This window comes from Sciurus vulgaris (genome assembly GCF_902686455.1).
Source record: "Sciurus vulgaris genome assembly, chromosome: 1".
In the NCBI taxonomy this organism is placed as follows: domain Eukaryota; kingdom Metazoa; phylum Chordata; class Mammalia; order Rodentia; family Sciuridae; genus Sciurus; species Sciurus vulgaris.
The window spans coordinates 195884881-195910043 of record NC_136461.1 but is presented as its reverse complement, the minus strand read 5'-3'; the positions used below and the strand labels follow the sequence as shown (position 1 = coordinate 195910043).

General features: G+C 45.1%; 1 pseudogene across 1 annotated transcript; it reads left to right on the top strand.

The window, feature by feature from the left end:
* The first annotated feature begins 4136 nt into the window (after positions 1-4136).
* LOC306652771 (putative deoxyribonuclease TATDN3) lies at positions 4137-4929 on the top strand (annotated as a pseudogene). Its single transcript has one exon. The product of its transcript is annotated as a putative deoxyribonuclease TATDN3 (transcript).
* The last annotated feature ends 20234 nt before the right edge of the window (positions 4930-25163 follow it).

The window sequence follows — 25163 nt, the reverse complement described above, 5'->3', positions numbered from 1 at the left end:
CACTGTTATTAAAAAGGCTCTCTTTTCTCCAATGTACGTTTTTGGCACCTCTGTCAAGGATCAGATGACTGTATCTGTGTGGGTTTGTCTCTGTAGTTTCTATTCTGTACCATCAGTCTATGTGTCTGTTTTTATGTCAGTACCATGCAGTTTTTGTTACGATAGCTCTGTAGTATAATTTGAAGTCAGGTATTGTGAAGCCTCCAGCATTGCTTTGTTGGCTTAGAATTGCTCTGGTTCTTCTGGGTCTTTTATTCTCTGGAATTATGGATGATTTATCTTTGCTTCTTTCTGCTTCCAAATTATCTATAATTATATTCACAACCCAAAAAGATATGTGGGGCTCTTTTTAAATTTTTTATCATGTTCACTTTTGCTGTATTTTCCAGGATGCAACATGGAACTAATCAATTTTGCTAGAATTTCTAATTAGTAGAGGTTGAGGCAGAAGCACCCAAAAACTAATATTCCATGGCATTTGGAAATAGAAAATATAGAAAGACTGTTTCCTAAAAAGAAAGGAATTGCTTTTTTTTTTTTTCCATGAACTGTTGTTGCATTTCTACCCAAAGTGATGAACACCAAGCATTTTCTGAGAACTAGTTTGTTCTGTTTTCTGTTTTCTTTGATGGTAAAACCTGAGCATTTCAGTTGTCCAAGGAAGGTTGACTTCCAGCAAACTGGATTTTCCTGAGGTGGGTGAACAGGAAGGGGGTCAGCCTGACTGCACAAGATAAACCCTGATTAGAGACATAGTCCAAACTCAATGGCCAGGAAATGATGTGGTGGTCAGCAGGAGATGAGTCAGACTGACAGAAGGTCCCCTGAAGTAAATCCACTCAAGTAGGAAACAAAATGTTCACTTCGTAGTGCTAACAAAGTTTAAGCTGAAATTTTGCCTTCAAAGTACAAGCTTAAAAAAAAGATGGTCCTATTCACAATAGCTAAATGTTGGGAACACCCCAAGGATCCATCAACAGATGAATGGAGAAACAAAATGTGCTATTGTCCATGTATAACATAATCCAACCATAAAAAAGGAAGAACTGAAACATGCTATAAACACATGAACCTCGAAAACATCATGCTAAGTGCAAGAAGCCAGACAGAAAGCTCACAGGTCCTATGATCTATTTCTATGAAAGATCCAGAATCGGCAACCCAGAGGGTCAGACAGCAGATCAGTGGTTGCAAGGGACCAGGGCACAGGGAAATAGGGACTGACTGCTTAAGGGGTACTTGGTCTCTTCTGGGGGTGATGAGAATGGGTCAGAACTAGACAGAGGTGGTGTCACACAACACTGCAAGTGGAATCGACATCACTGAACGTAATGTCATGTTATGTGAATTCACCTCAACAATAAGAACAGATTCATTTTATCTAATATTTAACAAAATATGAGTTATAAATGTAATTATTTACCAACTCTTAGAATAAAAATGCAATAAACTAAGTGTTGGTTGTTGCTTTGGTATAGTTTTCCTGGAAAAAAAAGTTATGAGATAATGAAAGCACCCAGCTAAGGAGAGTATCTCATGTTTAATTTTTCACTCTCGCACAATAGATCTGGAACTTTTTTCCCATCTTGCAGACATGTTTACTAGATGAGTCATGGTCTGACTTGTGAGCCCCCAGATTCATTTTTTCCAACCCTGATCCCCAGCATGACTGCATCTGGAGGCTGGACTCCTAGGGAGGTAATTAGGGTTGAACTGAAGCGATAAGGATAGGCCTCTAATCTGATGGGATTGGTGTCCTTAAAAGAAAAGGAGCCACAGCTCTCTTGTTCTAACACACACACACACAAAGGAAAGGTCATATGAGGATGCACCAAGAAGGTGGCAGTCTGCAAGCCAGGAGGAGAGCCCTCCCCAGATTTCAAATTTGCCATCACCTTGGTCTTGACTCCAGAACAGTGAAAAAATAAACACTTGTTTTAGCTACACAATCTGTGCTAACTTGTCACGACAGCCCTAATTAACTAATACAAAGAGCTTTATCCTCTTTCCCCACAGCATTTCCTAATTCTTTAATATTCAAATCATGTTCCTTGGATGTGTGTGTCTCATCTCATCATTGATTTTCTTTTCTTCAGGAACGATGTGTCCTAATGCTCCCAGATCCTCAATTGTCAGTGACTCTGTGTGGTCAAGCAGGTCCCAGCACTCTTCATCAACTCCACCAAGCCATCTACTGGCTCATCCATGCACACATCCAGCACTTATTTGGACAGGCTAGCACTCTTCAATGTCAAGAAGTTGACATTAAGTTCATGTTGCTGAGTAACATTCCATTGTGTATACAGGCCACATTTTCTTTATCCATTCATTGGTTGAAGGGCACCTAGGTTGGTTCCATAACTGAGCGACTATGAATTGACCTGTCATAAACATTGAGGTGGCTGTGTCAGTCATAAAGAAGAATGAACTTATGGCATTTGCCAGTAAGTGGATGGGAATGGAGACTGTCATGCTAAGTGAAATAAACCAGTCCCAAAAAACCAAAGTCCAAATGTTCTCTCTGATATTCAGATGCTAACACACAATAAGGGAGGGGAGGGAAGAATAGAAGTTCATTGGATTAGACAAAGGGAAATGAAGGGAAGGGAGGGAGAATAGGAATAGGAAAGACAGTGGAATGAATCAGACATAACTTTCCTGTGAAACTCCACATGTACAACCACAAGAATGGGATCCTAACTAGAATCAGCTATACTCCATGTAGGAATAATATGTCAACATACACTCTACTGTCATGTGTATCTAAATAGAACAAATTAAAAAATAAATTCATGTTGCTTTCAACTTCCTCAAAACAGAGCCACACCCAGCAGAGACAGCTACTCTCCCACCCAAGATCTGCCTCTCCTTGCTGAGCTTTCCTCTGCTCTTTCTTCTCCATAAATCGTTCCTACTATCCACATCCCCACCCTTCTCCACTAGCCCAGGGTTTCTCAGACTTGAGTTATTTCCATGTCCCTTCTTAATGGGAAAAAGTCTCTTAGACAATTGGTGTGCATCGAGGTTACTTTTAATATAAAATTCCTGAAATGTGTGGGTATAAAATCCTCTTGCTTCTAAATGTTATAGTTTTAAATCCATCATGCTTACAATTCAACAAGCCAATCTTTGTAACCAATGAAAGCCAATCAAGAGCATTAATTGTACGTGACAGAGGTTCTGCTGTGTAGAGACCCGGTTGCCACACGCTCCTTGACCGTACCCCTCCCTGCCCCATGGGGGTCCACTGAGTCCTGCAGAGGATGGCTCACAGCCTCGCCCCTGTATCCTGGTTGACTCCACGAGTCCTTCCTGCACAGAACAGACCCTCAGAGGACCTGGCCACTGCTCCATCACTAGCGTCATCCCTAGCATCACTGGGCTTCTGTTCTTTTCTCGGTTGCTCCCAAAACTTAAATGAGCTTCAGCTGATATCAACAAGACGGTAAACACAAACTTGGAACTAAAAATAAGTGCCAACAGTTGATTCTAAGAAAGGCAGCTGAATATTAATATTTTAGATCGCCACTGAAATAAAAACAGAAAAGTATAAAATTTCTCATGAACCCCAACAACATGTCCATTTTTTGTGAAGCAGCAGATCTCACACTGAAAGACACTGTCCATTAGCTGTCAAGTCTCCATCTTTCTCAAGAAAGCCCTCTGCTGTGGTTGTTGCTAGCTTGGCAGGGCTACCATGCCCACCTGTTGGATCAAACACCAGTCTAGAAGGTGCCGTGAAGGCATTTTGGAGATGTGATCAACATCTATACTCAGTTAACTTTAAATAAATCATGTGACCATGTGGATGGGGCTTGTGCAGTGAGTTACGGGTCTTAAGATCAAACACCAGGTTTTCCCAGAGAAGGACCACAGCCTCAAGACTACCACAGAGTGAGCTCCAGCCACCTGACTCCCTGTACCAGCTGCCAGTATTTGAAGTTCTTACAACATGGCAGATATTGACAACGAAGAACAGGCGGAACTAGATCAAGATTTGGATGATGTTGAGGAAGTAGAAGAAGAAGAAGAAACTGGTGAAAAGAACAAAAATCAAAGCAGGTCAGCTGACTGACATTCAGAGGATGCAAAATCCTCAGATTCCTGCACATCTTCAAGAGCTTGCCCAGGTTTAGGGAAGTTGCGGCTGCAGGAGTGGCGATGCGGGCGGTCGGCGTGGGACTGGTGGATTGTCACTGCCACCTTTCCGCTTCGGACTTCGACAGCGATCTGGATGATGTATTGGAAAAAGCCAAAAAAGCCAATGTTATGGCCCTTGTGGCAGTTGCTGAACATTCAGGAGAATTTGAAAAGATTATGCAACTTTCAGAAATCAGGGAGGAAAAAGCATATTAACATAGTCCTAAAATACAGTGGATTCATCCTGCCATGCTTGGGTGTTCACCCAGTTCAAGGACTTTCACCAGAAGACCAAAGAAGTGTTACATTAAAGGATTTGGATTTAGCTTTGCCTATCATTGAGAATTATAAGGATCGGTTGTTGGCAATTGGAGAGGTTGGACTAGATTTCTCTCCCAGATTTGCTAACACTGATAAACAGAAGGAAGAGCAAAACAAGTCCTAATCAGACAGGTCCAATTAGCCAAAAGACTAAATTTGCCTCTAAACGTTCACTCACGCTCAGCTGGAAGACCAACCATCAGCCTCTTACAGGAACAAGGTGCTGACAAGGTACTGCTGCATGCATTTAATGGTCGGCCATCTGTAGCCATGGAAGGAGTAAGAGCTGGGTGGTACTTCTCCATTCCACCTTCTATCATAAGAAGTGGACAGCAGAAACTTGTGAAACAGTTGCCTTTAACTTCTATCTGCTTAGAAACAGATTCACCTGTGCTAGGACCCGAAAAACAGTGTCGGCAGGAAAGGCGCCGGCGTTGCATCCCCTGGCTGGTGACCGTGGCTCCCTGAAGGACACGTCCCTCTTGGAGCCTCCGCCATCCTGCAGACTCAGCCTGGAGGCTGGGCTGGCGCACATCTGCGGCCCTGTGGTCTCCGCTTGGCCTTTCCAGGCCTCGGGACCCCGCGGGCGTCTTTATGCAGATGGGGAATCAGCGGCAGGGAGGGCTGACCTTCGAGGACGTCGCTGTGACCTTCACCCAGGAGGAGTGGCAGTGTCTGAATCCCAAACAGAGACGTCTGTACCAGGAGGTGACCCTGGAGAACTACAGCAACCTGGTCTTCCTGGCAGGCCGAGAAGAAACCACCCCACCGGACGTGATCCTGAGGCTGGAGCGAGGCCAGGAGCCGTGGCCGGCGGAGGCCGGGGTGCAGAGCTCCAGCGCAGAAAAAGCCTGGAACATTGAAGGGCAGGTTTGGAGGCCACGGGCCGTGGTGGGAAATCCCCAGAGAGAAGCTGCGTCGGTGGACACACAAGTGCTGACCAGGAGCAGGCGGAGGGGCACCCCACACCAGGAGATGGTTGCACTGAGCCTAGAGGAGGTTCCCTCGAGATACAGGCTCCGAGACCGAGACCCGTGTGGAACGCACTTAAAACATTGTTCAGATAGGAAAGACGAGAATAGTTCACATAAATGTAATAGATGTGGGAAATCAATTGGCCACAAACCCTTCAAAGGTGTGGAGAAGCATTTTGAATGCAATGCCAGCAGAGAGTCGTTGAGCGCAAAGTCGGGCCTTCAGGGTCGCCTGGGGGTGCCTGGTGCGGAGGGGTCCCTGGCGCGCAGCCAGTGTGGCAGAGTGTTCGGGGAGCGACGCCGGCTGCGCACGCACCGGAAGATGCAGCCCCGGAGAAGCCGCACCAGTGCTCCGAGTGCGGCAAGGCCTACCAGCAGAAGCCGAACCTGGCCCAGCACCAGTGGACGCACGCCCAGGAGAAGCCCTACACCTGCAGGGTCTGTGGCAAGGCCTTCTCCTGGAAATCCGCCCGCACCAATCACGAGAAGATCCACAGCGATGAGAATGCCTATGGCTGCGGCCAGTGCGGCAAGTCCTTCAAGCTCAAGTCGGCCCTCGCCCAGCACCAGAAGGTCCACACGGGGCAGAGGCCCCACAGCTGCACGGACTGCTCCAAGGCCTTCATGTTCAGGTCGGACCTGCTGAGACACCGCCGGATGCACACCGGTGCCGCGTGTGCGGCAGGGCCTTTGCCCAGAAGTCCAACGTGGTCGACCACGAGAGGATCCACGCCGGAGCGCGGGCCTTCGCGTGCAAAGAGTGTGGCAGCACCTTCAACCAGAAGAAGAACCTCCTGCAGCACCGGGGGATCCACACCGGGCAGAAGCCCCACCAGTGCGACTGGTGCGGGAAGGCCTTCCTGCAGAGGTTCAACCTCCTCACGCACAGGAAGACCCACAGCGGCGAGAAGGCCTTCCGTTACGCAGAGTGCGGGAAGGCCTTCAGCCGCAAGCCGGGCCTCCGCCTGCACCGGAAGACGCACTCCGGGCGCAAGCCCCACGTGTGCGCCCAGTGCGGGAAGGCCTTCGCCGACGCCTCCTACCTCGTGAAGCACCAGAGGCGGGTTCACCCCAGGGCACAGCCCGGGGCGGAGCCCGGGGCACAGTGAGCACACTGGCAGGCAGGGCACGGGGCCGCACCCGGAAGCTCGCCCCAGATGGCCCGCAGCCCGAAGGCCACCGCTGGGGCAGTGAGGACATCTGCCTCTCCTTGGAAACACATCTGGCTTATGCATTCAGTGGATTTTGCTTGTTAGTTGTTTTTTGTTTATTTGTTTTATTTTATTTAGTACTGGGGATTTAACCCAGGGGCACTTAACCACTGAGCCACACTCCCGGCCCTATTTTATTTTGAGATGAGGTCTCTGTGGGTTGCTCAGGGCCTAAGTTGCTGAGGCTGGCCTTGAACTTGATCCTCCTGCCTCAGCCTGCTGAGCTGTTGAGATTACAGGGGTGCACACCACATCCGCCGCTCAGCACACATTTATTAAGGGCAATTTTTTGTAACAAACTCTTGCAAATACTGAATATACAACAATAATCAGAATGTGACAAAACCCTTCATGACCAGTGAGTAACGGCCAGTGCTGTCCATTCCTCTAAAACTTGGACACTTTCACTGTGGAGAATGTAGGAGATGGTCATGTCAGAGATTGCCAGGCTCACACATGTCATCTGGAACTTTTCTGTTAAGTGAACAAAACAAACTTAGAAACCCAGGTGAGAGATCGCCCCTTTAAGCACAGAGGTTGGGAAAGGAGGAGGAAGAAATCTGCTCTCGGCCTCCACCCCTCCCTGCCTCCCTGAGCATCCTTTCTCACTAGATGGGCAGGAGGAAAACCCTGAGCTTCCCATTTCCTGGAATCCATCTGTCACAGTGAGGCAGGAAAAGGTGTTCAGAGGGGCAGACAGGAAACCTGGGCTCTTTCGGGGTCAGGTCTCTGCCACAGGGCTGAGGATCTGGGCACAGGCCAGGCCGAATCCTGCGCAACCAGAGGGAAGAAAGTAACTGGTAGCGAGAGATCCACTGCCTGGTACCCAGACCCCACCATGAGAAGCGGGTGTGCACAGAGCACATGAAAAGCTGGAGGACACTGGGTGCCATACCCAGGATGGGGCAGGGGCCAGCTCTCGTAACCCTGTGGGTCCATGCACACCCCTGGACAGCAGCCACTCTGGGACCCCTCTGGGGATCCCTCCACGTGGGGAACACCGCTTGCCTGACTTCTGTTGCTCTAATAAATTCTGCCACTGCTCTCAAAAAAAAAAAAAAAAAAAAAACAACTCAGTGTCTAGAGTCAGCAAGATTTGATTCAAATTTTGTCTCTGTCACTGACTAGATGACTTTGGGCAAGCTTTTTAATCTCTCTGAAACCTTTTTCATTTATAAAATGTGGGTGAAATAATAAAATACTTCAAGGATTATAGTGAGGACTACACGAAGGTATGTGAAAGCACCTAACAGCAGCTAGTGTATTGTAGGTGATGAATAAATATTCATTTTTCTCCTTTTAATTAACATGTTATAATGTATTTCTTTCATTACAAGTATTGATAGACTCATAGATGTATGTATCTGATCTTTGCTTTAGTATCTCATTTTGTTATTGTAGGCCACAATTATCTTTTAAATTTCATACATTCATATTGCTACTGTTTTAAATTATTTTCTGAAAGGAAGTCACAGCATCTGCTTTATTTGCTTTAGACAGTGTCTGTTAGAGTTAGCTCATAATGTACAATCTGATAAGTGCTTGTGATGCCCATCAGATCTGTGTCTCCACATCTCCCAAATTCAGAGAACTGGCCCTTAAAATTTGGAGGTCTGGAAGCAGCAGAGATCATTATGCAATTATTAACAAATGACAGTTATTTGTAATTGCAATGTGAATTATGCTAATTAATGTCCAGTTAACTACATTTTTATACGTCATCTTTTCTCAGAATATAAAAGCCAGGAATTAGAAAGTAGAAGACCATAATTTCTTTTTTCTATTTGGGTATAGGTCAGAATGGTATAGAATTACTCTCCTGACTTGTGTTCAATGAAAGAAAAGGATCTAGCATTTTTCTCCTAAACAAGAATAAATTTTGAATGCTATTATAACTCAGTTTTTTATTTGTATTTAGGTGATTTACCAAAAACTGAGTTTTTGATATAGTGCCTTGTATATTCAATAAATATTTTTCAAAAAATAAAATTTCTAGATTTAAAAAAAAAAAAAAAGAGCTTGCCCAGAGTAGTTCAAAGGCAAGCGAATGCTCTCAGAAACCTTCAAGTTCGATATTCACAGATAGAAGCCAAATCCTATGAGGAAGTTCAAATCTTGAAAGGGAGTGTGTTGCTCTCTATCAGCCTCTTCTTGATAAGTGATTTGAGATCATTAAGGCAATTTAGGAACCTACGCAAGAAGAATGAATGGAAACCAGACAGGGAAGAGGAAATTTCAGAAGAAAAGAAAAGAAAAGCCAAGACTGAAGATGAGAAATAGGATGAAGAAGAAGGACCCTCCAGGCATTCCTGAAGTCCGGCTGACTGTTTTAAGAATGTTGATTTACTTGGTGACATGGTTCAGGAACACGATGAACCTCTTCTGATGCACTTGAAAGGCACTCACATGTAGGTCTCAGGTGCAGATCAGCCTCTGGAGAGTAATCAAAGAACTTCACCTTGAACCCAATGAATATTTCACACATGAAGTGTTCACGACGATATACAGGGTGAGGTCAGAACCAGATAATTCTGATCCCTTTTCTTTTGAAGGACCAGAAATTATGGGTTGAACGGGATGCCAGGTAGATTGGAAAAAGGAAAGAATGTCACTTTGAAAACTATTAAGAAGAAGCAAAAACCCAAGGGACGTGGGACAGTTCGTATTGTGACTAGAGCTGCTTCCAATGACTCTTTCTTTAATTTTGTTGCCCCCGCCCCCCAAAGTCACTGAGAGTAGAGATCTGGATGCTGCCTCTGAAGCTATCCTTGCTATCGACCTGGAAATTGGTCACTTTTTATGTGAGTATATGATCCCAAGATCAGTGTTACACTTTCTGAAGAAACTATTGAAGATGATCATGATTATTATGATGAAGAATGTGAAGAAACAAATGAGGGAAGGAAAGAAGAAGGAGATGAGAAAAATAATCTAGACTGCAACTCAAAGAAAGACCAAAGGGCTGGGGAGATAGCTCAGCCGGTAGAGTGCAGCACAAGGCCCTGGGTTTGATCCCCAGCACGGCAAAAAAAAAAAAAAAAAAAAGACCAAAGCCCAGCAAAGAGCAAGCAATGGGAGGCAGGCCACACCACCTTTTGCTTTTCTGGACAGGATGAATTTGTAGCATTTGAGTGGCCCATTTCAAGTTCTTTTGTCATTTGTTGGCTTGTTTTTGCAGCCTAAAATAAAAATGTCAAAAAAATACAAAAAAAAAAAAAAAAAAACAAAGCCAAGACTACCATTGCCAGGCACCATGTCCAGACCTATAGTTCTAGCAACTTGGGAAGTTGCTATAGAAGAGGATCACAAATTTGAGACCTGGCTTAGGGAGACCCTGTCTCAAGATAAAATTTTAAAAGGTGATGGGAATGTAGCTCAGTGGTAAAGCACTGCTGGGTAAATCACCAGTATCAAAAACAGTCTATACCATAGAACTCCTGCCCGAGTTTCCAAACTGCAGCCCACCCTTACGCATTCCAGGCTAGTGTGCCACGATCACAGCAGCACCTGAGCCAACCCCTTCAATTAAAGTGAGAGAGAGAGCAAGAGAGAGAAAGAATGTGTCTGTCTGTCCTGTTTTTCTGAAGAAGCTTAAATGCTATATTCCCCTCCGACTCTCCACACACTGAAAGGAAAAGGTGTTTAAATTGCTGGCCAATTTCCTCGAGTAACGTTGGGTCTACTTTAGTTCCTTTCAGTGTTTGTGCACTTTAATTCTTTAGCTTTTAATCTACCTCTTAAGAAAACAGACAAATGTAGGCAAGTTTCTGTCACATAGCAAGGAATCCAGAGGTTGCTGACATTGGTCCAACTGCTCAACAGTAACACGAGATCCTGCCTCTGTTTCTAAAGCAAAATTGCTGGTTTGTCATATGATGGCTGCTGCACCTCCAGATATCGTTACCAAGTTCCAAGAAAAGCAGAGAGGGCAAAATCCCTTTCTGTATAAGAATTTGTCTTTTGTCTTTTCCTTTGGGAAGAGAAGCAACTGCTCTCCCCAGCAGATGTTCCTTTTTATCTCATTAGCCAGAACTCAATCACTTCCCCTCTTTGATCAAATAAAGGACAAGGACCCGGTAGACTTACTAAGCCAATTAAGATCCATTGTTGTTGATTGCCTAGGGCTGGAATAGGAGCCAACTCATGCCAACATCCCTCCCTAGCTACTCCCATGAACACATTGGCAATCTGGCCACATCGATGTTCATAGCAGCTCAATTCACAATAGCTAAGCTATGGAATCAACCTAGGTGCCCTTCAACAGATGAATAGATAAAGAAAATGTGGTACATAAACACAATGGAATATTATTCAACCATAAAAAAGAATGAAATTATAGCATTTGCCAGTAAATGGAAGGAACTGGAGACTATCATGCTATGTGAAATGAGCCAATACCCCAAAACCAAAGGCTGAATGTTCTATCTGATATGTGGATGCTGACTCACAGTAAGTGAAGGGGTGGAGGAGTGGAGGTTCACCAGATTGGATGGGGGAGTAGGGGGAAGAGAGGAGGATGGAAATGGGAAAACAGTGGAATGAATGGGACATAACTTTCCAATGTTCATATACGAATACACAACCAGTGTCACTCCACATCATGTACAACCACAAGAATGGGAAGTTATACTCCATGTATGTGTGATATGTCAAAATACACTCTATTGTCATGTATAACTAAAAAGAACAAATAAAAAAGATTTAAAAATAAAAAAGAATTGGGGATGTTATTTAAAAAAAAGATGGGGTGGGGCTGAGGGCTGGGACAAGTGAACAAGACACATGGCCTGCCCTCAGGGACTCATGCTCTGCTGGAACAGGCAGGGAACGGGGAGAAGGCTCCGCAGCACAGCAAGGGTCCTGAGAAAACAAGCTCCTGCCCTGGGCGGCAGCCATCCCCGGCACTGCCCAGAGGGGTGAGCCAGGGGACCAACCCGGGGAACCTGCATGGCAGCAGATGCCAAGAGGGAAGGGACAGTGAGCTTTGAGGAGCCCGTGCAAAGGCCCAGAGATGAGGCAGGACTGCGCGCAGCATCTACAGGACGTGTTCGTGGGCTTTTGTAGGCGGCAGAATCCCAGGGACTCTGTCTGGCTCCTGGAAAGGCCAGAGCCTTACAAACGGGGTTAAGGAGCTCAGAAGGGAGAGAATGCCCCACGCCGAGAGGCAGAGTGCCCTCGCTCTGCAGAGACTGGTGACAGGACAGCAGGCACCACAGAGGCCTGTGGGTGCGGGTGGTGGCAGAGGCAGGGGCTGCACCAAGTTTCAGTGGTGGCCAGGCAGGGGTCCCGCCAGTGGCTGATGGTGTCGCTGGGGCAGTCTGAAGTGCGCATGCCCAGCAGTGACGACTTGCAAGTCAGGTCCATGGTGATGGGGCCCTTGACCTGTGGCCTTGAAGCCTGGCTCTGTCTTTTCTGGGGTTTCAGTTTTGGATTTTTTGTTTTTTCTGAGTCCCTTTGCTGCCTAATTCAGCCAGACTTGGTTTCTGTTTCTTTGAATTAAAAATCCAGATGGATCCAGAGCATCAACCCCAATACGTTTCCTTGGCAACGGATTCAGAAGGCCCAGCAGTGGCAGATGAGGGAGGGTTAACACAGCCACTGGAAGCATGGGTGACCTAGGGTCAGAGGTTGGTCAACTGGGCGCCGACTGCGCCAGGTTCCATCCCACCCTCAGGGCACATCCACCCTTACCATAGCTACCTGCAGAAATCCACTCCGCGGCGAGAAGCGCGCTCTTCCCACATCCTTCCCAGCCTCAGCCATGCCTCAGGCTGGGCCAGACACTAATACGTAAACACAAACACCTGTGCAGTTGTAGGAAACAGGGTTTTACCCAGAGAGCCGTTCTCCCTGTCCTGTGTAGAACAGTAATAACTCCATTTATGGAGAACTTGCTGCCTGTCAGACACGCTCTTTCCATCTATTATCCCATCTCATTCTGAAAACAGTCTCGAGGTGTCAAGATCCCCCTTTGCCCAAAGGAGAAACTGACAAATGAGAGGTCGAGCACTTTGCCCGAGGTCACGCCAGGGGTAAGTCAGGGGAGGCTGCTATTTGCCATGGAACCAACATTCCCCAAGTCACAACGAAGGCTTCTCCCTCATGCCACCTTGCATCCATCACAAGCGGGCAGGGGGCTCTACTCCGCACCGTCCTCTCCAGGGGACCCAGGCTGACCCATCCTCTGCATGGCAGTACCTCCTGAGAGAGTGACAGAGGGAAGGGAATGTGCAAGCTGCTCTGGCTTCCAGAGACTTCTCCCCAGAAATGACATCATCACTGCCTTTCACACCTCACTGGACGATGAAGTCATATGGCCAGGCCTGACCTCAAGGAGGTGGGAAGTAGGGGCCACAGATCAGAAGAGGAGAAATGGGTCCTTCATGGGCTGCCCTAATGCTGCCCGTAAACTGGCAGAGTTACAGTTTGAACCTAGGCAGCCACATGGGACTCTTCCTCCCCACCACACACCTCTCTCTCTCTCTTCTGTCATTTAACCCAAAACAAAAGAAATAGAAAATAAGGAAGTTCTCTTCCTTGATTCTCCATTCCAGACTACATGCAAATTTGCCCAACTAAATGACTTGCAAATTTGTTCTTAGACTGGTGTTGAGGATCCTAAATATATTGCTCAGAATACCTAACCATCACACAAACTCTGGTTCTGTTGTAGGCTATTTTCCAAAACAGATTCCACAGAGATAAGTTGCATAAACCTTTGTAAAACGACCCCCAAATCCTCTAAAACATACAAAGTTCTCTTAGGTCGATTTTGCTTTGAAGCTATTCATTAGTTTGGATCTTGAATTTTCACTAGATTTTTAAAAGAAATAATGGCTGTTTAGAATACATTTATTTTTGCATGATTGCAATTTCCAAGCAAAAAGATATCATCCATTTAAATCTTCACAGACTAGTTCTATTTTGGGGGAAAGGAAAAAGAACATCTTAATTTCAATGACAAAACTAACCAAGTATAGTTAAAGATATATGAGATAAACAACTTCTGGGATATATACCTCTTACATATATCTCACTGTGTTCCTGCAGGGAATTGAAAATCCTTTAATAACCCTCTTACCCAGACTGAGATATCTGCAGCAGCAGGTTACATCGTGACTAAGTTTCCTGTAACACAAATTCTTCTTATGGACCAATCCCAAATTGTCTTTCTCGGCATCCTCAGATGGGACTTTGAGACAGTTGTGATTTCAGTGCTGTGGCCCCACAGAAGAAACTGGAGCCCACCATGGTTATAGCTCCGAAGTCCCAGCTTGAGGCCCATGGCACTCCCCGTGACTTCAGGGGGCTGGCAGGAGCAGCCCGGGCTGGAGCATGTGCCAGCTGTGTTGATTTAGGCTGACCTGACCCCCTTGGACCCCAGCGTTCTCTGTGAAACAAAGGTGCACCTTCACAGGGTTACTGCAAGGGTTCAATTTGATAACACAAAGATAGTTCCCACACCAGGGATGACAAACAAGTTTCAGTTATCCCAACTCCAGTCATCGGGAACACTGTGTTCAGGTCTCTAACACAGCTGAGGTCAAGGGAAAGACTGTTGGATTGATGGTGCTAGGGATAGGAGGCCGATGGCCCAGGAGAGTCTCTTTTCTCTTTTCCTTTTTGTTTTCTGCACCTACAGGGTATTCATTAGGACCTTCTCAGTTACAGGAGACTTAGGCCCAATTCCAAAGGTCAAAATGAGGCTTAACTGGTAGGATGCTAGAGTATCTCAGAGAAATGAATAAGAGTCACAGGAGCCAGGAGGGCAATCCAGCAACCCTAGCGACAGGAACCAGTAACCAAAATCAGCCAGGATGTCGAGCACATAACCCTTCTCCCCTCTCCACTCCCTCCCTCCCTTCTCTCCTCTCCACTTCCTGTGTCTGCTCTGCTGGGGTCCATACTCACTCTCTGGCCTTCCAATCCCTTGCCTGTAAGTTTTGAGGGATGGCCTCAAGTCAATGGTCCTTTCCTCTGGTCTCAGGACCCCCACATGTGAGCGCCCCTTGTCTATCAGCCTCCATGCCTAATTGTGATGCCAGGTATTGTTTTGATGCCAACTGCCAATCCCAGGCACTTGATGCTCCCTGAAGCTCGCTGAATGCATGGCTGGCGTGACTGCCTTTTCCTTGATTGTTACCACATGGAGAAGCTCTTGTGTATCAAGTGCTTCTCCACTGAATACATAACTAGGGCCATTTTTAGTCACTACCAACCAGACCAGAAGAAGCCATAGAGCAACTTAAATAAAGAAGCTGATAGGACTCAGGAGGTTAGGGCCAAAGGCCCACCACTAAAGAGTTAGCCTCTGAGTTTCCTTTCTTGGCTGAGATTTGGAGATGGAGACCATCACACCCTGCACAATGACAACACAGGGTTAAGACCTTGCCAGTCTGCCAAGGCCACTGGAAAACGAGGGACCACTGCTGGTTTAGCAAATACCTCTTTTAGTTTACTCCTGCTCGAGTGGGAGGGAGTTAGGTTGTTTTCTTTGACTCCCCACAATCCCATAAAAAGAATGAGTAGTTCCACAGTCTTGAGAAACTGAGCCGGCTAGTTCATTCCTTCACTCATTCATTCACACATTCTTTCATTCACAAATGTTTACTGAGCGCTTCCATTTTCCACTCTAGAAGATGGAGATGCAGAGTAAACAGAGCAGAGAGAAACCCCTGAGCTGCGGAGGTTACATCCTAAGGAGGTGGGGACAGAAACTAAAGAGGATAAAGAAGGAAAGCATGTGCTAGGGCAGGTGGTGACAGTGATGATAAGGAGGGGTGGTAGGGCCATTGCTATTTGATTTCAGAGAAGGTTTCAGTCAGAGGCCAGCTGAACAAAGCTCCACAAGCTGAGTGACCAGAAACAACAGAAATGTATATCCTCTGAGAGGAGGATACAAAATCCAAAAGTCCAAAATCAAGCATGAGCAGGCTTGGTTCTTTCTGGAGGCCCTGCCGGGTCCGTTTCGTGCCTCTCTCCTGTCCTCCTGGGGTGCTGGAAATCTAGTCTCTACCTCTGTGGTCACCCGGCCTTCTCCCTGGTGAGGCTCCTCTTCTTTTTTAGTACCCAGTCATGGGATTTAGGCCTCACTCTACTTCATTATGACCTCGTCATTGCTAATCACACCTGTAAGGATCCTATTTCCAAATAAAGTCACGTTCTGAAGTTCCAGATGGAGGGGATTTGGGGTAGGGGTGACACTACTCAACCCAATGCAGTTACAGTCATATTTTTTTAGGAAAGACCTGAAGTAAGAAAACAGGTATCATCGCATCAGCTGGGGAGAGTGTTCCAGAGAGGGAAAGAGGCAATGGGAAGGCTCTGACGTGACATGCGCCTAGACATTCCCCTGCCAAGGAAGCTGATGAAATAGACTCCTCTAGGTTACACCATGCAGCATTGCAGAGCCCCCATGCCTCATTCTCCAAGACGAGGGACCCACCACAGCTACCAACTACAGGGTGCCCAGGGTCAGAGGGTCCCATACTTAACCTGTCTCCAAAACACCCCATCCCCATCCAGCCGCCATTCTCCAGGCTGGTGAACTTGTCCATGGCCTTCCTCCCCAGGGTCGGCAGAGCCATATTTCTCTTCCTTCACTCTTCGTGTCTCATCGTGTTGGGATTTAAGAAGGTTTGGATTAGGGACAGCAGTTAGACCTGTTACCCAAGCCACATCCTCCAGCCAGCCATGGGGCCGTGGTGACGGAGCACTGACCGGCCTTGCAGCCCTTGGTAGAATGGTATCTTGTTTCCCACTTGGCTAGTGCTCCTTATTGGGGCAATGCTGCAGGGAAGAGGTGATGGAGCCCAGTCAAATTTGGGCCACCTGGGCCCTGAAGTTATCGTCGGTTTAAAACATGCCCCAATTCTTCACTAATTGTATGTGCAAAGAAGCTGGCCCACAGTCTGCTTGATAAACTTATCAGCATTACTGATGCTGCTCTCATGGCCCCTTCTCCCTGCTTACTCCATCCAGGGAGACTTTCCTCATGAGACCCTGGGCCTCTTGAGGGCATGTTCTGTTTCTGTTTCCTCCAGAAACAGAAGACCTATAGCATCTCTCCAGAATGTACAGTCACCCCTGCCTTTGCCAGAAGCTCTAAGAAACAGAATCCCCTGCAAGTCTGAGACCAGAAGCAGCCATGATCTGCAGGGAAGGTGGCTCAGGAGCCCTCAAGGACCCTTGGAACAGTTCTAGACCTAAGCTCTATGTCTGAGACCCCAGAAAATATAAAGACCAATATATTTAGGAGCTAACGTAAGCAGAGAAAATTCAACTAGTAGACGTAGAAAACATTCCACTGTAGTCCAGAAAGAGGGGACTTGAAGCTGGTCTCATCTGCCCTTGAAAAGACTGACCACCCCCACATCAGTGTCCAGGCCTGGGCAGTGGAGAGAGTGAAGGATCAGCTTCAGATTTTAAATGCCACTAAAAAGCCTTGACAGGTATACGCTTTCATATCCACATGGAGGTAAGTAATCTTGCCCACTTTGTAGATGTGAAAATTGAGGCTGAAGAGGGCAAGCTGGCTACCCAACATCACAGAACCCATAAGGGACTCCCACTGTCATGACAGTCTTCATGGCCGAGCCAGGTGTTGGCAGAGCATGCTGCCTGGGCGGGGATGACACCTGGGAAGGTATGTAGTCTCCTTCTTAGGGTCTCCTGCACTGTGGGCTCATCCTGGGTCCCTCTGTCTGTACAGCACAGCCCTTCCTTACTGTTCCAAATGCTAACACGGTGAAAGCCTCTTTAAGTCATCAAGTCACCTGATTAGCAATCATTAGGAAAGGGGTTCCAGAGCCCCAGCAGCCTGCATTGAATGGAACTGTCTGAATGGAGACTGAATCAACCTCTCCCTCTCCTTCTCTCTCTCTCTCTCTCTCTCTCTCTCTCTTTCTCTCTCTCCCCCTAATGACTTATTCTTTTGAGCCTCTTGCAGAATACCTCCTACCTAACCACCCCTCCCAGAAAGAGACCACAGTGTGGGTCCTTCTGTCTCCCATAAGCTCACCATCCCCATCATTCACACAGGAGTGCTTGCAGGGTGACCGGAGCAAGGCCTGGCCCATAGGAAGTGCTGGGGAATGCAGGCAACTCTCTTACTGCTCTGTGGTTATCCAGGAGGGATCAAGCTGACCCAACATCAAGGGCAAGGGTAGCCTTGAATGAGGCAAAAGGCAAAAAAGACCGACAGCTCACCAGGCAGCCCCACCCACCTTCGTCCACACCAGGGAAGGTTTGTGGGTGACTCTAAGGCAACTAATGAAGTGCCCGCAGCGGGAGCTGCCTCCTCCTCACCTCTGCCTCCATGAACTGTTGGGTGCCATCAGGCCTGGGACATGGCAGCACCCTGAAGCAAAAGAAAACCTGGTACCTAGCATCGACCCTTAAGAGAGGCAGTTCCTCAGCTTCTCCCAAGAGTGACTTCTGCAGAAAGCTTTGCCACCTTGATCAAGTCCAAGGTGGCACAGATACTCCAGCCATCTCTGGCTGGATTACAGGCAGCTGTTTCTGCAGGCTAGCCACAGCAGTCAGCCAAAATCCCGAGTCTGCAGAATAGAGTTCCCATTCCCACAGCGGCCCGCAGTCTCCTGATGCAGCTGCCTCACTCTGGTAAATGTTCTCCAGCAGTGAAACCTGGGGGATCTCTGCCACCCTAGGCTTTGGTTTCTTTATCAGACATCGGAGGATCTCTTAGGGCCCACGTCTTCAAACACCGCACAAACAAATTGTAGTGGATGTGCTTTTTTACCTGCTCAGATCCATCCCTGATTCCCCTGGCTCTGGTGCAGCTGTCAATTACAGAATCACATGACCCCAGGGAGCCAAAAAGACCGCCCCATTCCTCCACCACAGTGATGGGTGCAGGGACCCATACTGAGGTAAGCACCTTCCTCTTTATGACTTTTTCTCTGGAGCTGATGGGAAAACACATTTTGCCTTTGAGAGGACAGAACAACAGGGACATGGAGAATGAAACGGGTGTAGAGAAAGAGCTGGATTTCTGTCACTTGCCCCTGAAAGCTGTCAAGTCCCCAGTACTGGGAAGTGTGTGTGTGTGTGTGTGTCAGGAGAGCGCCAACCTATAGCCACAGCCCAGAATGCTATCCCCCACGCAGTTCCCAAGAGGGCTCTGTCCGGACACCAACCTGGTGAAATCACAACAGGCCTCCACACACCTGGGTCACCAGCCCCACTGATATTCCCCTGGTCTTCCCCAGAGACCACCTGCAGCTTCGGTTCCTGTATATACTGGTGCCTTCCTGCCCCAAGCCCCTGTTACTCTACCTGACAGCATCCTCTGGCCAGGCCATGTGCTCTGTCCTCTGCAGCATAGGTCAAAAGTGCCCGAGTTAATAGGAGCAAGCCTCAGCCAGTGAGAACCAGGCTAGAGAAGCAATTCCCCACTCCCTGCCCCTCAGTGGGACAGCTCTCAGGTGGGCCGATTAGAGCCCCCAGCGAGTCCTTTTTGAAATTGAGTACTGATTGCTCACAGCATTAACCCTCTCACTAATCCACCCAGTAATGGCTTTTCTTCTCTCCCTGCCCCCACTTAACGGTGCTTCTTGGAATCTTTGAACTATTTATACCAAATCCTTATCATCTGTGTCTCCTTTGGAGATTATTCTTCTCTCTCCAAAAGAGCACCTTTAAGTTTACCTGAAAAGCAAAACATCAGAGCTGTCACTATCACTTCACCTTACTGCTTCAGTGCCAAACCTAGGGCAACTCAATGCTTGACGCTGAGCCAGAGCTGGCGTGCACCTGCTGAACCAGTCGGTGGGCCTGGCCAGAACCAGGTGCAGAGTAAACGTCAACATCTCTTTCCTCCATTGTTTCCATGCATTGTTCATGACTTTCAAACTCCTTTAAAATTTTCTAAGGTATTGCTCTTGGGATAGTAAGAAGAAGTTCTTGGGAACTAATGAGGCTTAGCGTGCACGCTATCTTAGCCCACGTTATGCCGGCTTCCTGGGCACAAGGGTCTCTGGTCAAGTCAAATTGGATCACTGAGGCTTAAGGGCCTTCAGGAGATTTTCTGCTTCTTCCAAGAAACTAAGCTGACCCCGTGTTCAGCACTGGTCCTCAAGCATGTCAGAACAACGGGGAAGTGGGAGACCAAAGAGGCACACCTGGGTTGGCCTCAGGAGGCCAGTACTGCCCACCTGCCCAGCCAAGGAGGAAATGCGCTGCACAGGCTCCTCTGTCTTCCTTCTGTTCCTCAGCAACCCTGAGCTCCGTCCGCCTCTGCGCTGACTGCTTCAGACGCCTAGGAAGCTTCTCCAGCTCCTCCTCCCTTGTTGGCTCCACTCATCCTTCAGTCCTCAGCTCAAGGGCACCTCTTCAGAGGCCTTTTCTAGAGAGCCATGGAAGGTGAGAGCTGTCAACAGTCATTCAGTACCTCCCTATTTATTTTCTTCATGAACACTTTATCTGGAAGTGTCCTGTCGACTCAACTCTTTGTTTATTGTATGTCCCCCACCTAACTTCTTGAGCATGTAACTCCACAAGACAGGGAGCTCAGCCCTCTTGTGGGGTTCTAAGACAGCCCTTGTCTTAGTTCGTTCAGGTCACTATAACAAAATATTGTGGGCTAGGTGGCTTATGAACAACAGAGATCTATTTCTCACAGTTCTAGAAGTCAAGAAGTCCTAGATCAAAGCTTGTGTAGATTTAGCATCTGGTGAGGACTGCCTCCTGGTTCAGAGACAGCCACCTTCTCACTGTAACCTCACAGGGTGGAAGGGTACAAGGGAGCTCTCTGGGTTCCCTTTTTATTTATTTATTTATTTATTTTTTATTGTAAACAAATGGGATACATATTGTACATGGCGTAAGGGCATACCATTTGTGTAACCATAAATTTACATACGGTAATGTTGTTTGATTCATTCTGTTATTTTTTTCCATTCCCCCCTCCCCTCCCACCCTTCCCACCCCTCTTTTCCCTCTATACAGTCCTTCCTTCCTCCATTCTTGCCCCCCTCCCTAACCCTAACCCTAACACTAACCCTTCCCTCCCCCCTTTATGTGTCCTCATCCACTTATTAGCGATATCATTCGACCTTTGTTTTTTTGAGATTGGCTTATCTCACTTAGCATGATATTCTCCAATTTCATCCATTTGCCTGCAAATGCCATGATTTTATCATTCTTTATGGCTGAGTAATATTCCATTGTATATATATACCACATTTTCTTTATCCATTCATCAATTGAAGGACATCTAGGTTGGTTCCACAGTCTGGCTATTGTGAATTGAGCAGCTATGAACACTGATGTGGCTGTATCTCTGTAGTATGCAGATTTTAAGTCCTTTGGGTATAGGCCAAGGAGTGGGATAGCTGGATCAAATGGTGGTTCCATTCCAAGTTTTCTAAGGAATCTCCACACTGCTTTCCAGAGTGGCTGCACTAATTTGCAGCCCCACCAGCAATGTATGAGTGTACCTTTTTCCCCACATCCTCGCCAACACCTGTTGTTGCTTGTATTCTTGATAATAGCCATTCTAATTGGGGTGAGATGGAATCTTAAGGTGGTTTTGATTTGCATTTCTCTTATTACTAGAGATGTTGAACATTTTTCCATATGTTTGTTGATTGCTTGTAGATCTTCTTCTGTGAAGTGTCTATTCATTTCCTTAGCCCATTTGTCGATTGGATTATTTGCATTCTTGGAGTAGAGTTTTTTGAGTTCTTTATAGATTCTGGAGATTAGTGCTCTATCTGAAGTATGATTGGCAAAGATTTTCTCCCACTCTGTAGGCTCTTTCTTCGCATTGCTGATAGTTTCCTTTGCTGAGAGAAAGCTTTTTAGTTTGAATCTATCCCAGTTATTGATTCTTGCTTTTATTTCTTGTGCTATGGGAGTCCTGTTGAGGAAGTCTGGTCCTAAGCCGACGTGTTGAAGATCTGGACCTACTTTTTCTTCTATAATCTGCAGGGTCTCTGGTCTGATTCCGAGGTCCTTAATCCATTTTGAGTTTAGTTTCGTGCATGGTGAGAGATATGGGTTTAGTTTCATTCTATTGCATATGGATTTCCAATTCTCCCAGCACCATTTGTTGAAGAGGCTATCTTTTCTCCATTGCATATTTTTGGCCCCTTTGTCTAGTATGAGAAAATTGTATTTATTTGGGTTTGTGTCCGTGTCCTCTATTCTATACCATTGATCTACCTTTCTATTTTGGTACCAATACCATGCCGTTTTTGTTACTATTGCTTTATAGTAGAGTTGAAGATCTGATATTGGGATACCCCCTGTTTCACTCTTCCTGCTAAGGATTGCTTTAGATATTCTGGGTTTCTTATTCTTCCAGATGAATTTCATGATTGCTTGCTCTATTTCTGTAAGGTACGTCATTGAGATTTTAATTGGAATTGCATTGAATCTGTATAGTACTTTAGGTAGTATGGCCATTTTGACAATATTAATTCTTCCTATCCCAGAACATGGGAGATCTTTCCATCTTCTAAGGTTTTCTTTAATTTCTTTCTTTAGTGTTCTGTAGATCTCATTGTAGAGGTCTTTCACCTCTTTTGTGAGATTGATTCCCAAGTATTTTATTTTTTTCGAGGCTATTGTGAATGGGGTAGATTTCCTGATTATTCTTTCCAAAGATTCATCACTTATATATAAAAATGCATTAGATTTATGTGCATTGATCTTATATCCTGCTACTTTACTGAATTCACTTATGAGTTCTGAAAGTTTTCTGGTGGAATTTCCTGGTTCCTCTAAGTATATAATCATATCATCAGCAAATAGGGATAGTTTGAGTTCTTCTTTTCCTATTCGTATCCCTTTAATTTCTTTGGTCTGTCTAATTGCTCTGGCTAGAGTTTCAAGGACGATGTTGAATAGAAGTGGTGAAAGAGGGCATCCCTGCCTTGTTCCAGTTTTTAGGGGGAATGCTTTCAGTTTTTCACCATTTAGAATGATATTAGCCATGGGCTTAGCATAGATGGCCTTTACAATGTTAAGGAATGATCCCACTATCCCTATTTTTCCTAGTGTTTTGAGCATGAAGGGGTGCTGTATTTTATCAAATGCTTTTTCTGCATCTATTGAAATAATCATGTGATTCTTGACTTTAAGTCTATTAATATGGTGAATTACGTTTATTGATTTCCTGATGTTGAACCAACCTTGCATCCCTGGGATGAAACCCACTTGATCATGGTGCACTATCTTTTTAATATGTTTTTGTATGCGATTTGCTAAAATTTTGTTGAGAATTTTTGCGTCGATGTTCATTAAGGATATTGGTCTGAAATTTTCTTTCCTTGATGAATCTCTGTCTGGTTTAGGTATTAGTGTGATATTGGCTTCATAGAATGAGTTTGGAAGGGTTCCCTCCTCTTCTATTTTATGGAATACTTTGAGAAGTATTGGAATGAGCTCTTCTTTAAAGGTTTTGTAGAACTCGGCTGAGAACCCATCTGGTCCCGGACTTTTCTTTGTTGGTAGGCTTTTGATGACTTCTTCTATTTCAGTACTTGAAATTGGTCTATTTAAATTGTTTATGTCCTCCTCGTTCAGCTTAGGCAATTCATATGTCTCTAGAAACCTGTTGATGTCTTCGAAATTTTCTATTTTGTTGGAGTATAGATTTTCAAAATAGCTTCTAATTATGTTTTGTATTTCAATCCTGTCTGTTGTGATATTTCCTTGTTCATTCTGAATTTTAGTGATTTGGGTTTTCTCTCGTCTTCTCTTTGTTAGTGTGGCTAAAGGTTTATCAATTTTGTTTATTTTTTCAAAGAACCAACTATTTATTTTGTCAGTTTTTTGTATTGTTTCTTTTGTTTCAATTTCGTTGATTTCAGCTCTGAGTTTAACTATTTCCTGTCTTCTACTACTTTTGGTGCTGGTCTGTTCTTCTTTTTCTAGGGCTTTGAGCTGTAGTGTTAGGTTGTTTATTTGTTGAGTTTTACTTCTTTTATTGAATGTGCTCCATGAAATAAATTTCCCTCTAAGTACTGCTTTCATAGTGTCCCAGAGATTTTGATATGATGTTTCCTTGTTCTCATTTACCTCTAAGAATTTTTTAATTTCCTTCCTAATATCTTCTGTTATCCATTCATCATATATGAGCATATTGTTTAATCTCCAGGTGTTGGAATAGTTTCTGTGTTTTACTCTGTCATTTATTTCTAACTTCAATCCATTATGATCTGATAGAATACAAGGTATTGTCTCTATCCTCTTGTATTTGCTAATATTAGCTTTGTGGCATAATATATGGTCTATTTTAGAGAAGGATCCAAGTGCTGCTGAGAAGAAAGTGTATTCGCTCTTGTTTGGATGGTATATTCTATAAATGTCCGTTAAGTCTAAATTATTGATTGTGTTATTGAGATCTATGGTTTCTTTGTTCAATTTTTGTTTGGAGGATCTGTCCAGTGGTGAGAGAGGTGTGTTAAAATCACATAGTGTTATTTTGTTATGGTCTATTTGGTTTCTGAAATTGAGAAGGATTTGTTTGACATACATGGATGAGCCACTGTTTGGGGCATAGATGATTATGATTGTTATATCTTGCTGATTTATGCTTCCCTTAAGCAGTATGAAATGTCCTTCTTTATCCCTTCTGACTAACTTTGGCTTGAAGTCCACACTATCTGAAATGAGGATGGATACTCCAGCTTTTTTGCTGAGTCCATGTGCATGGTATGTTTTTCCCCATCCTTTCACCTTTAGTCTATGAGTATCTTTTTCTATGAGGTGAGTCTCTTGCAGGCAACATATTGTTGGATCTTTCTTTTTAATCCAATCTGCCAGTCTATGTCTTTTGATTGATGAATTCAGGCCATTAACATTCAGGGTTATTATTGAGATATGATTTGGTTTCCCGGTCGTTTGGTTCATTTTTTAACTATTAACTATTATTTATTTATTTATTTATTTATTTATTTATTTATTTATTTATTTATTTGACACGACTTGGTTCCTCCTTTATTTGACAATTCCTTTAGGATAATTCCTCCCTTTGCTGATTTGCTTCTTTGTTTTTCATCTCTTCCTCATGGAATATTTTGCTGAGAATGTTCTGTAATGCTGGATTTCTTTTTGTAAATTCTTTTAGCTTTTGTTTATCATAGAAGGATTTTATTTCATCGTCAAATTTGAAGGTAAGTTTTGCTGGGTATAAGATTCTTGGTTGGCATCCATTTTCTTTCAGAGCTTGAAACATGTTGTTCCAGGCCCTTCTAGCTTTTAGGGTCTGGATTGAAAAATCTGCTGATATCCGTATTGGTTTCCCCCTGAATGTAATTTGGTTCTTTTCTCTCACAGCCTTTAAAATTCTGTCTTTATTTTGTATGTTAGGTATTTTCATTATAATGTGCCTTGGTGTGGGTCTGTTGTAATTTTGTGTATTTGGAGTCCTATAAGCCTGTTGAACTTGATTTTCCATTTCATTCTTCAGATTTGGGAAATTTTCTGATATTATTTCGTTGAATAGATTATTCATTCCTTTGGTTTGTTTCTCTAAGCCTTCCTCAAT